The following is an 11,234-nucleotide window of genomic DNA, read 5'->3' on the forward strand; positions in this document are numbered from 1 at the left end:
AAATAATAATTATTATTTTGTTTCACAAATCAAGACAAATCTCTTTACTTTTTGGAGTTTTTAGAAACATAAGTGTACTATGTCAAATGGGAAAATTTTAGAGGGATTTTAAAGAAAGGGGTAACATCATAAATATTTTAAAGTTTCTATACCATTTAACACAATAGAACATCTGTAACAACAAATGACTAGTAAATATCCAAGAAAATCATTAAGAAAAATAAGTCCAAAACTTGACTGTGGAACAAATAAGGCTGTTTACTACTATAAAACTCTTAAAATTGTAACTTAGAGCTTAGCTAGATTGACTCTTAGCCATCTTTCTTCATTGTTACAAGTCTGAAGATTCAGATGACTTTTCTAATTCTTTTATGATATTATTGTTAATTTTATAAGCTTTTCAAGTTTTATTCTCAATTTCTTATATTTTCTGATTCCCAAAGCAGTATGATAAACATAATCTAAAAGGCACAAAATCATTAAACCTTAACCTTCCTGAACTCTGGGTGTCAAAGTGGTGTTTACTATCACTAGAAAACATTTCAATGCTTTTGTAATCAATTTTAAACCACATGGATATCACCAAATGGTCAATAATGAAATCAGAGTGATTGTATTCTTTGAAGCCAAAGATGGAGAAGCTCTGTACATTCAGCAAAAACAAGACCTGAAGCTGACTGTGGCTCAAATCATCAACTCTTTATTGGAAAATTCATGCTTAAAATAAAGCTGGTAGGGAAAACCACTAGGCTATTCAGGTATGACTTAAATCAAATCCCTTATGATTATACAGAGGAGGTGACAAATAGATTCAAGGGGTTAGATCTGGTACAGGCCTGAAGAACTATGGACAGATGTTTGTAACATTATCCAGTGGTGATCAAGACCACTCCAAAGCAAAAGAAATGCAAGAAGGAGAAATGGTTGTCTGAAGAGGCTTACAAATAGCTGAGAAAAGAAGAGAAACAAAAGGCAAAGGAGAAAGGGAAAGATATACTTAATTGAATGCAGAGTTCCAGAGAATAGCAAGGAGAGATAAGAAAGGCTTCTTAAGTTAACAATGTAAATAAATAGAGGAAAACAATAGAATAGTGTATTGCTGATCCTGTTTTTGATGCCAGTTGTTTTGCTGTATCTCACTGTCCACACTACTTGCTGAATCCAGGGTAGGCAAGGTGCAAGCTAAGAGGCCAGAAGAAGATGCCAGGAGCCTTAGGAACTGCAGACACACCTATTCTCTTCTGGCTGGCACAACAGCTGGAGCAGCAGACATAACAACAAAACATAACTACACACAACCCATCTCCTGGATGACACAGTGGCCATAACAATATTTTCTCCTGGCTGATGAAATAGCTGTAGCAGCATTCACAGTATATTCTCTCCTCTCATGACAGACACAGCCATGACACAGCAGTAATACCCCTCACTTTATGGATGAAGCTCCTACATATGTACAGCACAAAGTAGCTCATGACCAAGTGAGTAACTCGTGACACACATGTGCAGTGCTATGGCAACAGAGCCTGAACATGCCATCTTGGCTAATTTACTCTTTCCCCACAAATAGGAAAGATGAGAGATATATTCGAGAAAATTGGAGATACCAAGGGAACATTGAATACAGAGATAGGCACAATAAATGAAAGAAATGGCAAGGACATAACACAAGAAGAAGAGATTAAGTAAAGGTGGCAAGAATATACAAAAGAAGTATAAAAAATTTATTAAAGACCTAGATAACCATGATGGTATGGTCATTCACCTGGAGCCAAACATCCTGGAGCATAAAGTAAAATGGCCTTAGGAAGTATTGCTATGAATGAGTGGAGGTGATGGAATTCCAGCTAAGCTATTTAAAATCCTAAAAATGATGCCATTTATATGCTGCACTCAATATGCCAGCAAATTTCCAAGACTCAGCAGTGGCCACAGAACTGGAAAATGTCAATTTTCATACCAATCCCAAAGAAAGGCAATGCCAAATAGTGTTAAAACTACCATAGAGCTGTGCTCACTTCACATGCTAGCAAGGTAATACTGAAAATCTTTCAAGCTAGGCTTCAGCGTTACATGAACTGAGAACTTCCAGAAGAGAAAGCTGAATTTAGAAAAGGCAAAGGAACCATAAAACAAACTTTCAACATCTGCTGGATCATAGAAAAAGCAAGAAAATTCTAGAAAAATATATACTTCTGCTTCACTGACTATGCCAAACTTTGACTATGGATAACAACAAACTGGAAATTTTTGAAAGAGGTGGGGAGGTCAGACCACCTTTCCTGCCTCTGGGGAAACTTGCACATGGGGCAAGAAGCAGCAGTTAGAATTGGACATGGAACAATTGACTCATTCAAAATTGGGAAAGTAGTATGTCAAGGCTGTGTATTGTCACCCTGCTTATTTAACTTCTATGCAGAGTGCATCATGGGAAATGCCAGACTGGATGATTCAGAAACTGGAATCAAGATTACTAGGAGAAATACCAACTACCTCAGATATGCAGATAATACCACTTTAATGGCAGAAAGTGAAGAGGAACTAAGGAGTCTCTTGATGAGAGTGAAAGAAGAGAGTTAAAAAGTTGGCTCAAACTGAACGTTCAAAAACTAAGATCATGGCATCTGGTCCTATCATTTCATGGCAAATAGATGGGGAAAAAGTGGAAACAGTAACAGATTTTATTTTCTTGGGCTTCAAAATCACTGCAAATAGTGACTGTGGCTTCAAAATTAAAAGACACTTACTCCTTGGAAGAAGACCTATGACAAACCTAGACAGCATAGTAAAAAGTACAGATATCATTTTGCTGACAAAGGTACATATAATTAAAGCTATAGTTTTTCCAGTAGTCATGTAGGGATGTGAGAGTTAGACCATAAAGCAGTCTGAGCACCAAAGAACTGATGCTTTCAAATTGTGCTGCTGAAGAAAACTCTTGAGAGTCCCTTGGATAGAAGCCCGGAGAGCAAACTAGTGAATCCTAAATGAAATCAACCCTGAATATTCATTGGGAGGACTACTTCTGAAGCTGAAGCTCCAATAATTTGACCACATGATGCAAAGAGCCAACTCATTGGAAAAGACTCTGATGCTGAGAAAGACTGAGGGCAGGAGGAAAAGGGGGTGACAGAAGACGAGATGGTTGGATGGTATCACCTACTCAAGGGATATGAGTTTGAGTAAACTCTGGGAGATATTGAAGGACAGAGAATGGTTGCATGCTACAGTCAATGAGGTTGCAAAGAGTCAGACATGACTTAGCAACTGAACAACAACACAATCCATTTTAACTTAGATCATAATAAGGAAGTGACTTTATGAATATCTCTTTTATTAACCCGTTTGACTCTGTCTTAGCCATCACCACCATAATATGAGATACCATACACTCCTCATTTATTTAATAAAATAGCAATCTAAATGGTCTCCATCTATCTACACAAATATTTTCGTAATTTTTGGGTCATCACTTCTTTGACAGAAAGTTATTTGTGAACAACAGCTCAATATATGTGTTTTGATTCATTATTTTTAAAAGTATCAGTCAGTCAGTTCAGTTGCTCAGTTGAGTCTGACTCTTTGCGACCCCATGGACAGCAGCACACCAGGCTTCCCTGTCCATCACAAACTCCTGGAGCTTACTCAACCTCATGTCTATTGGGTCAGTGATGTCATCCAACCACTTCATCTTCTATTGTCCCCTTCTCATGCCTTGAATCTTTCCCAGCATCCGAGACTTTTCCAACGAGTTAGTTCTTTGCATCAGGTGGCCAAAGTATTGGAGTTTCAGCTTCAGCATTAGTTCTTCCAATGAATATTCAGTTTAAGGGGATAAGATTGTCTAAGTAGTTTTTTCTTTCCTTCTAATATATAGCTTCATACCTTTCTTTCTAGGTTACTGCCACAAAGTGGACTCCACTGTTGCTGAATATATTTCAGAAATAGTCATGTTGTTTACTTAGTTAAAATTTGTTAACACAGTCCTTTCTGAGAATAAATACTGAGGTCCTTAACTATAAAGCCCTGCATTATTTGATCTGGCCCAAACTCTTCAGAATTCTCTTTTATCATTCTCTGTTGCTCAGTGCATTCTACTAGTGGCTTGGGTTCATTTTCTTGGTCTGCTCATGTTATCCAGCACAAGGCCTTCATTCATTTTACATGAAGAAATCACATTATTTTGCAGACTGTAGAATGGATTGAGACGAAGCTTTAGTGGAGACCAGGAAACTGTTTAGGGGATGTTATCATAATGGTAGAGAGAAATACTTCTGCCTTTAGCTGTAGCAGTTGAGGTTAATGTAGAGATGGTAGATTTGGGAAATGTTTAGAAAATGCAGATGTCATAACTAGGTAGTTAGTTGAATATGGGCAATGAAGTGACTGCTGGTTTAGAATGATTTTCTAGTTTGGGACTTAGGACATTTTACTTAGGAAACCTAGAAGGATAAACAGATTTGGAGGGGAAAAGTCATGATTAATTTTAGACATCTGGTTTTAAGACTTAGGGCTATAATCAGTTGTGTGTCAAAAGCAAGTCAAATGCTGGTTTAGATATTTGGGTTTTTTTAAGTAATTAGTAGATAAAAGACCTTGATGCTGGGAAAGATTGCAGGCAAAAGAAATTGGCAGCAGAAGATGAGATGTTTAGATAATATCACCAACTCAATGGACAAGAATTTGAGCAAACTCTGGGCCATAGTGGAGGACAGAGGAGCCTGGTGTGCTACAGTCCATGGCGTCACAAAGAGTCAGACATGATTGAGTGAATATATATGTATATATACATATATATATAATTTTAAATATTTATATACTTATATAAAGTATATAATGAGATACATTATTTAATTTTTAAATTTCTTTTTTGTCCCAGATACTTGATATGTTAACAGCATAATGAGCCATAGCAAAGTTGTCCTTTATAATATTCCTCATTGTTAAACATAAACTGAAAAAGAAACTTAACAATAACAGGTCAGATATCTTAGAGCAGATTTGCAACATCCTTAGCCTAACTCTCCCTAAAGGTAAAATTTGAAATATATAGATAAAAGAATGTACATCCTTTATTTTGAGCAACCTTCTTTAACATTGTCTGTCTTTCCTGAAGCTTTCTAAGATGTGGGTGGCTGAAATTGCAGATTATGCTCTTTGTCAAAATCTAGAGTGCAGCTATGCAAGGTTTCTGATTAACAAAATAGGCATATAACTTAGTGGTAAATAGAAAGCAAGGAGAGGCAGGCTTACTCTTGTACAAATTCAGGAGGCTAATCAGTAAGAAATGACTGACCAATATGATTCAGTGTAGAATTAAATCCCAGCAACATCTGTGGACAGCGTCATCTTTAGAAATAATTATGGATGATTGGGAGCACAAAAATTTATGTTGTAAGATTTACCCATGCTAATTATAGTCTATAGTTTTTTGTTTTTGTTTTTTTAACAGCAGATATTCTCAATTGCTCACCAAGGGTACTCAAGTCATGAGATTTCCTACCAAAAGTAAATAGATACTAGTAGTTCATCTAACTCAGAGAAGACAATGGCACCCCTCTCCAGTACTCTTGCCTGGAAAATCCCAGGGATGGAGGAGCCTGGTGGGCTACAGTCCATGGGGTCGCTAAGAGTTGGACATGACTGAGTGACTTCACTTTCACTTTTCACTTTCATGCATTAGAGAAGGAAATGGCAACCCACTCCAGTGTTCTTGCCTGGAGAATCCCAGTGACGACAGAGCCTGGTAGGCTGCCGTCTATGCGGTCACACAGAGTTGGACATGACTGAAGTGACTTAGTTTAGCTTAGCTTAGCTTAGTTCATCTAACTAGGCTTATGATTTAAGGTGTTTTAGAGTTGTATCATTTAAGCTGATAACATTTGCTTGTCAAAAATATTAATATTATTATTGTCATCTATTTGGAGTTCCTTAGATAGTTAGGCCAGTTCCCAAATGAAGTCATTTTTGTATGTAATGAAAAAATTATGTCATAAGCTTGGAGAAAATGAATTTATTCTTAATGACAGGCTGGCATGCATCCAGTTCATCCCAAATAAATTTTGAGTAATAAAAGTAAATATTATGCAAAATCTATTTGGGATGAACTGGGATCTTCCCAACCCAGGGATTGAACAAGGTTTCCTGAATTGCAAGCAGGTTCATTACCATCTGAGCCACCAGGGGAGCCCCATAAAAGTAAAAATTAAACAAAGAGGGATTTATGAAACATACAATCTTTAATACCACTTAACATTATTATCTGACTTGCCAAGACACTATACTTGTATACATTATACTCAGGTGATGCTAAAACGCATGTGTTCTTAAACCACCATTAACCAGGGTCATAAAAATAATTCATAGACTTTAGACATACTAGTTTTATTTCATGAAGTTATAATGTGTAAAATTCAATAAAATTTTCAAAAATATTACATTTTTTCTAACATACATCTTGGTGAAGGAGAAAGTAACAGGATTTAATATGGAATACTCATGCTAAAAGGCTATTAACTCTTCATGGCTTCATAAGCTTCAGCACATTAAATTATATTTATTGAACAGCCATATGTTTCAAGCATCTGGAAGAGATTCATGACAAGGAATCAATCAAAATCTCATATAATTTTATTATTGTTTTCAACAAACAGCTCATTTGGACAAGACAATGCATTCATTCATTCATTCATTCTACAAATAGCTATTGAGTTTCTCATTTGTTCCAGTGACTAGGCTGGGTGAAGGTCTGGGGATACAGCAGTTAAAAAATGTATATTCTTTTAGCTCTAATATATCTCTAAAGCTCACGACTTGCTGAGAGTTCTTTATGTGGTTGGTAGTGTGTTAAATGTTTTACATAAATTACTTCACAATTCTCTTAGTAAATTTTTGAACAGATACTATAAGTGAGTGATAGTCACTCAGTCATGTCCACCTCTTTGTGACCCCATGGACTGCCAGGCTCTATTGTCCACGGAATACTCCAGACAAGAATACTGCAGTGGGTTTCCATTTCCTTCTCCAGGACAGATACTGTGTTCTATGCATAATTTTCTTGCTTGGCCTATGGAGGTTCAGAGAATTTAAATACAATTTGCCCAAATTCATGTAACTAGCAAGTGTCAGGGCTGCGGTTTACACCTGAGTAGTTAGACTTCACAGTGTTCACATTTTGTCAGCTGCTATATATGATTTGAGGGCAAATGAAATAGAGCTTGCAACTTTGAAATATTCTCCTAAAATACTTCTGTGGGGAAATAACATAACAATATATTCTAGAATTTGAGAAAGAAGATTTAACGTTGTACCTCTGTATCTGGCAGTTTTAAGCACTGCAACTTTAAGGGTATTGTTAATCTTTGGGAGTTTTAATCCCACTTCCTATTAAAATTTTATAGCATCAATAAAGTAATACATTGTGACATTGGGTTCCAAATATATGCCAAATTAATTCTAATTTGATGTTCTCAAGAGGAACTGGGTTCTAATTAGTGTCTCCTTGAGAAACTTCCCTGGTGGCTCAGAGGTTAAAGCTTCTGCCTCCAATGTGGGAGACCCGGGCTTGATCCCTGGGTTGGAAGATCCCCTGGAGAATCCCATGGACTGAGGAGCCTGGAAGGCTACAGTCCACTGGGTCGCAAAGAGTCAGACACGACTGAGTGACTTCACTTTCACTTTGAGAAAAACTATATTAAAAGGGGGTCTGCAAAGGAATGGACACTTGGGTGAAAAAAGAAAAAAAAAAAAAACCACTAAAAGAGGAAATTAAAAGCTACCTAAAACAAACTTCTTATTTTGTTAAGGATGGACCTGAAAGTGATGGAAAAATAGTTCAGGCCATTCTGTTTCAGATGTCTGAAAAACTCAAATTTTAATTGAATTACTCTTCAGACCAACTTGGGTCTGATATTTGGATTTTTCTCCTGGGATATATTTCTGTTTTTGTTTTTTTTTTTTCCTAATTTGGAGCAGATTTCTGATTGAGATTATGCAATATCAGTCTTCTATGAAGTTCAGAGATCAGTAACATAGCTCAAAGCAGTTTTCACCCTGCAGGGCCAAATTAAAGATAAAAAGGGATGAAGGGAGAAATGCTCATTGAAATATAAATATTTCATCTTTATTAACTCTTAAAGCAGGTAAGATGGAGTTTTTAAAAAGGTGAATTGTGTTATGTAAAATCTTGACTTTTTGATGTGATTGTTTTCCCTACCGTTGGTGACTTCTGAAGTTAAAAGAAAAAGGTCTACACTGGAAAATTTGTCATTTATGTTCTGAATCTTAACTGAGATGAATCAGTTTGGGACAACTTTTTAATTAGTTTAATGCAGTTAGGATTATCTCATATGGGAAAGCTTCTTCAAGAAAATATCTTTAAACAATTAACTTTGCAGAAACATACTGGAAATGTTTACAGGAAACAATAAAGCACTAATATACATTCCCAGTGCTCTATTCCTTTATCTTCCTCCAATTGCTTATTCTCTCTTTTTATTACTAAAATTCTATTGAAGACATGACAATAACTGCAACAAAAACACAAATGCTCTCAGTGCTAAACTATAAAGCTGATAATCAACATAATTTGAAACATTGGAATGATGCTCTAATAAAGGCACCTGGTTCAAAAAGAGGAAATCAAAACAAATGTGTGTTTTATCTCAGAAGCTGCCCAGAAATGTGCTCTTGAAACTATCACCATACTGCAAGGATACTGTAAATCACATTTTCCATTTGCGGACTCAGAAACTAGGGTTCTGTAGCTCTAGAAAATGAAACAGTTGTTTATGTGTGAGCCAGGTGGAAGGTTGGTGCCCCCTCTTCCTTCTGCTGTCATCTGTTCATTAGATACTCCATTTTCTGAAAGCAATTTGGCAGGGAATGACCAAGGAGGTGTTGAGTTTAAAGTTTTCCTTTTGAGATGTAGCTCTTAGAAATATTAGATTTTACTATAGGAAAAGGGAATGAGACTCCATATCATTTAATGTATAGAAATGCAGTTTTCCAGGTAGTGTAAGTATGTTTAGAACACTCTTTTCAAACTTTTTGATCATTCCATTTCTAAAAAGTGACTATCCATTTTTCTTATTGGTGTATTTATTTACAAATTATATATATATGACTTAATTGTGATGTTATTTATGTTATAAAGCATGAACAATGTGTGAATACAAGAACTAAACAAAGTTTTAAAAATACCTATTATATTGACTAATGGTATAATTGGGTTTTGTTGTTGTTGTAGTTGTTTATTTAGTTGCTAAGTCCTGTCTGACTCTTTTGCAACCCAATGGACTGTAACCCACCCAGGCTCCTCTGTCCATGAGATTTACCAGGGGGAATGGATGGCCATTTCCTCCTCCAAGGGATCTTCCTGACCCAGGGATTGAGCCCATGTCTCCTGCACTAGCAGGCAAATTCTTTACCACTGAGCCACCAGGGAAGCCCACTGGCATAATATTCTTCAATAATTTTAGTGAGAGAAATTTGATTACATTTATTTTGTAATTTGAAAATATTGATTGGATGCTTTGTGATGCAACAGCTCCTAAGTGTGGTTTTAAGTTAAATTAATTTCTCTGTGTGACTTTACTATCTGTCATTACTGAAAATGATAGCCCATAAAGGGCTATAGATCTAAATGAAAATAAGACTTCAGTGGTACTACTGTCAACTACCAATTGGTACTTCCCATCTTCCTCTACAAGAATTAATTCATGTGCTGTGGCAGTTACTGACCTTCAATACCGCCTGAAAGGGGTTCAGGGTGGAGAGCAGAAATGAAGCACTCTGCGCTCTGGGAGAAACTGGCAGGGCAGGACTTCAGATAGATATTTTTAGGAGCTAATTTTACGAGCCCAGTTTTTATACCTCTTATATCTCATCATATATAAAAGCACTAAAATCCTTTACGGTGGCAACTGTTTCTCATGACTAGCAGAAACCTTCTGGAAAAATAGGTGCTTGATTGCATGTATTCCTCCTTCATGAAAATCACATATATGCTGACCTTCCCCCTGCCTCTTCTGAGCAGTTTCTCAGAGCTATCTAAGGTACTATCTCCTGGGCTGCAGTCCTCATTTTGACCTAAATAAAGCTGGACTCTCAACTCTAACTTTGTGCCTTTTTTTTTTTTTAATAAGTTGACACTACTTCATACGTTTATTTTATATTCTTTTCTACCTATATGCAAAATTTTATTTAAAAATTTGTTTGGAAAATTTCTGTGATGATGTGAAAGAAGCTTTTAGTGATATAAATAAATAAAGTAAAGAGAGACATGGGATAGATCTCTGGTTCTTCAGCTGCAAAGATCATAATCAATCTGATTTCAGTATCGACCTGCTAGTGATGTCCATGTGTAGAGTAATCATTTGGATTGTTAGAAAAGGGTGCTTACTATGACTAGCATATTCTCCTGACAAAACGATTAGCCTTTTCCCCATTTCATTTTATACTCCACGGTCTAACTTGCCTATTATTCTGGGTATCTCTTGAATTCCTACATTTGCATTCCAGTCTCCTATAATAAAAAGGACATCTTTTTTTTTGGTGTTGCAGGTCTTCATAGAATCAGTCAACTTCATCTTTTTCAGAATCAGTGGCTGGGACATAGACTTGGATTACTGATGTTGAATGATTTGTCTTGGAAATGAACTGAGATTATTTTTGAGGTTGCACTCAAGTACCACGTTATGGACTCTTGTTGACTATGAGGGCTGCTGCAATTCTTCAAAGGGAGTCTTGCCCTTTTGTAGTAGTAGATATAATGGTCAACGGTTTGTAAATCTTCCTTGGCCAATCATTTTCCTTTTTGCATTTCTTCTTCTTTGTGAACTAAAATGAACTAAAATTTATTTTTCTTGGTGAATTAAAATGGACAGAAATGGGCCAATTTAATTCAGATGACCATCTTTGGAAAAGATCATAATACTGAGAAAGATTGAAGGCACAAGAAGAGGGAAATAGAGGATAAGATGGTTAGATAGCATGATCTACTCACTAGACATGAATTTTCAGAAACTCTGGGGGATAGTGGAGGACAGAGAAGGCTGGCATGCTGCAGTCCATGGGACCTCAAAGAGTCAGACACGACTTAGTTCCAAGAACCAAGAACAATAATGAGGCTGGGTTAGAACTCATGACAGGAGTAGAAGTGTCAGTCTGGCCTTTTCCCCTCCATTCTCTATTACTTGTAGGATCAATACCCTTTTCAGTCAATATTTACTTTG

This window comes from Budorcas taxicolor, chromosome 11 (assembly GCF_023091745.1).
Source record: "Budorcas taxicolor isolate Tak-1 chromosome 11, Takin1.1, whole genome shotgun sequence".
Classification (NCBI taxonomy): domain Eukaryota; kingdom Metazoa; phylum Chordata; class Mammalia; order Artiodactyla; family Bovidae; genus Budorcas; species Budorcas taxicolor.